Source organism: Coenobita brevimanus, chromosome 44 (genome assembly GCF_032717465.1).
Source record: "Coenobita brevimanus isolate Jiangsu-jjx chromosome 44, ASM3271746v2, whole genome shotgun sequence".
NCBI lineage: Eukaryota > Metazoa > Arthropoda > Malacostraca > Decapoda > Coenobitidae > Coenobita > Coenobita brevimanus.
In genome coordinates this window covers 23,587,706-23,592,220 of record NC_136997.1, presented here as the reverse complement: position 1 = coordinate 23,592,220, position 4,515 = coordinate 23,587,706, and the positions used below count along the sequence as shown (strand labels likewise).

General features: G+C 43.0%; 1 long non-coding RNA gene across 1 annotated transcript in view; it reads right to left on the bottom strand.

Moving 5' to 3' along the window:
* Positions 1–3,927, bottom strand: part of LOC145398130 (uncharacterized) — a 30,034-nt gene extending 26,107 nt beyond the window's left edge. The window contains exon 1 of the long non-coding RNA XR_013897074.1: positions 3,886–3,927. This is a non-coding gene — a long non-coding RNA (uncharacterized LOC145398130). The remainder of the gene's footprint in view (positions 1–3,885) is intronic.
* Between the last annotated feature and the right edge of the window lie 588 nt (positions 3,928–4,515).

Here is a 4,515-nt window from a genome sequence, read left to right as displayed (position 1 = left end):
GGAGGGACTGTAAGAAAATGTTCTGGAGAGAAGTGAAAAGAGTAAGACAGGGTGGAAGTGAAGTTAGCAGGGGAGTGAAGGATAAAAATGGTAGATTACTAGTGGAGAAGGGAGAAAAAGTGAGCAGATGGAGAGAACACTTAAAGGAATTGTTGAACATAGTTGATGGAAGTAATGCGAGTATAAGTGGCTGGGGAATGGCTGGGAGAAGGAGGGAGGTGAGAAGACAGGAAGAAATCAGTAGGATAGAAGTTGTGGAAGCAATGAAGAAAGTTAAATAGGGGAAAGCCCAAGGAATTGATGGAGTGTGTGGTGAAATGCTGAAGCATGGGGGAGAGATAGTATTAGAATGGATGTGGAAGATGTGCAGATTAGCCTGGGAGGAAGGTAGAGTCCCGGAGGATTGGAAGTCAGGTATAATTATTCCCTTGTACAAAGGAAAAGGGGAAAAAGAAGTGTGTGGTAATCCTAGGGGCATTTGTCTTCTTAGTATAATAGGAAAAGTGTATGGTAGGATACTTATAGACAGAGTTAGAGAAAGAACAGAGAAATTAGTTGGAGAAGAACAGGGAGGCTTTAGGAAGGGAAGAGGTTGTGTAGATCAGATATTCATTCTTAGATCTTTAGTGGAAAAGTTTCTAGAGAAGCGAAAGAAGTTGTATGCGGCTTTCATGGATTTGGAGAAAGCATATGACAGGGTGGATAGACAAGGATTGTGGAAAGTGTTAAGAATATATGGAGTAGATGGGAAGTTGTTGAATGCTGTGAAGAGTATGTACGATGGTGCGAAGGCTGCAGTGCGTGTGGATGGTGAACTAAGTGAATTTTTCTCTTTGAAAGTTGGTTTGAAACAGGGATGTGTCATGTCTCCATGATTGTTCAATCTGTACATGGATGGGGTAATAAAAGAGGCACAAGGTAGGGTAGTGGATGTTGGAGTGGCCCTTGTGAGAGAGGACAGTGTTTGAAAACTCCCTGTACTGTTGTTTGCAGATGATACTGTGTTGTTGAGTGAAGACGAAGGGGAGCTGCAGGGCTTGGTGGATGAGTTTGAGAGAGTGTGTAAGAAACGGAATCTAAAGGTGAATGTAGGGAAGAGTAAAGTGATGGTCTTTGAGAGAGGTGAAGTTAGTGAATGTACAGCGAGGTTGGATAGTGAGGAATTGGAAAATGTGAGTACGTTTAAGTACTTGGGAAGTGTGATGAGTAAGGATGGAGGTTTGGAGCGTGAAGTGCTTGAAAGGGTGCAGCAGGGAAGAAAGGTTGGTGGTTCTTTGAAAGCAGTGATAAGAAACAGGGAAGTGAGCATGGAAGTGAAAAAGTTACTACATGACAGTATTGTGATACCAACTCTAACGTACGGAAGTGAAGCTTGGACATTGTTGGAAGGACACAAGTCAAGAGTCAGAGCAGTGGAGATGAGTTATTTAAGAGGAGCCTGTGGAGTCACGTGGAGAGACAGGCTGACAAATGAGGATGTAAAGGAGCGTTGTGGTGTGGATGTGGATGTGATAGGAAGCGTTATGAGGAACATACTGAGGTGGTTTGTGCATGTGGAGAGGATGGAGGGTGAAAGACTGACGAAGAGAGTGTATGTGAGTGAGGTGGAGGGGGAAAGAGGGAGAGGGAGGCCGAGGATGAGATAGAGGGATGGGGTGTAGAGATATATGAGAGAAGGGGGTGTGAGCTGGGAGCAGGGCAGCGAAATGGCGGGGGACAGGGCGACTTGGAGGCGATTTGTTTGTGACCACCCCAAACGGGATTGAGGCGTCTGGCAATAGATAGATAGATAGAATAATAATAATAATAATAATAATAACAGTAACAACAATAATATAATAATAATAATAATAATAATAATAACAATTATAATATAATAATAATAATAATAATAATAATAATAATAATAATAGTAATAATAATAATAATAATAATAATAATAATAATAATAGTAATAATAATAATAATAATAATAATAATAATGAGATGATGACGATAGTAACAATAACAAAAATAAGAACAATAACAACAACAATAATAATAATAATAATAATAATAATAATAATAAAATGAAAATAGTAATAATTATAATAATCCATCCATCCATCCATCCATCATCCAATCCTAAGTCACCCCATAGAGGAGTGCAGGAACCCAGGCGTAGGCAAGTTGGTCCCGACATTAAAGATGAGAGTGAGTATCATCTTAAATTCACTGTCATAAAAGTAATGATAATAATATTATTGACAGGACTCCATGGCATAAATCAGCGAAGGAGCGTCTCTCCATTTTGGCCGGTGCCAGCACTGATTGCTCTCATCACATATAGCCAGTCATAGTAGGTAAGAGCAAGCGACCCAGGTCACTGATGGACATCATGGCCAAGCATCCTGTGAAGTGCCATGGTAACATATTAAACTGGTTTAACCAAAATATCATTCATGGCTGGTTCCACCACAGCTGCGACCCTTCCGTGCAGCAGCACCAACAAAGTTGTAGCATCACTCGTGACAACAAGAAGGCAGTGCTGCTGCTAGACAATGCACCAGCCCATCCTTCCTCTGCCTAACTCTGCAGCATGGATGGACGAATCAAGCCTTGATCCTGCCAGTAACATCACTGACCTTACCCAGACCATGGACCATGGAGTTACAAAAAGTGCAGAGGCACTTTGGAAAGCTGTACTTGCATCAGTGCATCATTGTGACTGTGGGTGAGATGGACCAGGAAGACTATGAAAACACCAGTGGCAAGAAAACCCAGTACAGTTTCAAGATATGCAACATCAAAGATGCCATCATCAACCTGGCAGAGACGTGGAAGAAAGTCTCTTGCCAGAACCAAGAATAGGTGGTGCAAACTCCTCAGTGGTGCAAGACTCCAACAACTCTGCCTGATTTTTAGGGGTTTGAGCCACTAAGGAAATGTTGGTAGCTGCAGAGCAGAGTGATCTTGCTGAGGAGAGGCTGCAAGAGTGGCTGGATGAGGAGGCTGGTGTGTCTAATTATCATCATCAGACAGGAGAGGAGAATGTGGATGAACTACACGACTGGACACTGGCAATGAAGGAAGACGAAGAGAAGGAGAAGTCATCTGAACGTCTCTGGATGCAGCCATTGATGCTGGCCGTGAAGACAAAGTTGGAGGGCCTCTGGCTCAACATTATGGGGTCATGCAGCTAACCAGGTTGGAGTTAATACAGCTGCAGCAGCCAAGGAAAATCCTAGATAAGACATACCAGTTTTTCAAGTCTGTGCACTCTACTGCCAAGAGGCTCTGCACAGTCAGAGACCTCCAATGTGCCCGTGGCACCAACATCCTCAGCCAGCCTCCACATAGCCACAGGATCCAGCAGTACAGCCTTCAGGACCCCAACACCTCAGGACCCTCTGTATCAGATGTGACACCAGACCCATCAGAAATCATCTTTACCAACAGTGCCGATGAATAACACTTAATTCTCATACAATAAGAATGGAAGTGTGAGCACTCTGAATCCATCTATAGAGGTGAAGGTCACAATGCATGAGTTTCCCACCCTTTTCACCCCAGCCTGGCCTGAAATTACAATCTTCCCATCATAACTGGAGAGTTGTCAAAACAGACTAGTAATATTGTACTAGTCATAAATAGTGCTATGTTAAGGGTGTGAAATTATCAGCCACGTTAGTTTAAAAGTATAGTTTTCATTTTAGTATTAGAATATACTATTTTACTAATTTTTGTTCTAACATGTACTTGAAATTCTACTTCAGGAGGGACCATTGGATGGAACAGGGTATCCACTTTATTTTATTTCCCCCATTAGTCTGTTAGAGTCAGGGTCTTTCTATATGTCTATCTATATCTGTCTATTCATCTATCAATCAACATAAATATAATCACCTTGAGAGCAACGTTGACAGGATCATTGATAACACGTTGTTGATACAAAAGTAAGGCTAGAGACGAAGCCACCACAATGGTCGTAGCGGCCAAGAGTCCCCACATAAGCACTGAAAAAGGGTACAGAACATTCCTCCAACGCGGCAGTGGCTTCGGGATGCGTAAAATGAAGCCGAAACTCGTGTCCCAGTGAGGATAGGTGAGATCGAAGTCGTGAAGTCGATCCCTATCCGGTTGAAGAACGTTGACGGTCATGTCCTTCCCGTGGTACATCACTTGGCCAAGGACGCCTGCGTAAGTGCCGTTTATTTTACGAGCTAACTCAATAATAGGGGAGGGAATCACCTTTATTCCAAACCCATACTTGTCTCCGATGATGTTCAAGGCGTCTACATTCCCCCCGATGCAGCCCCCCATTTTGTCGAAGTGAATGAAAGGAACATCGTAGCACAGGGCCGAAACCTGCAAAATCTTGCCCCCGAAGTCCAGAAAGCGAGGCGGGAAAAGAGACCTGAGTGTGTAAAGTTTACTAGGGTACCAAACTTCCAATGGAGCTTTTGTAAGAGAGCGTCCTTGTCTGTTGCGCTGTGTGGGTAGGCTGGTGTAGGAATATATGCGTGTTTTTCTTGC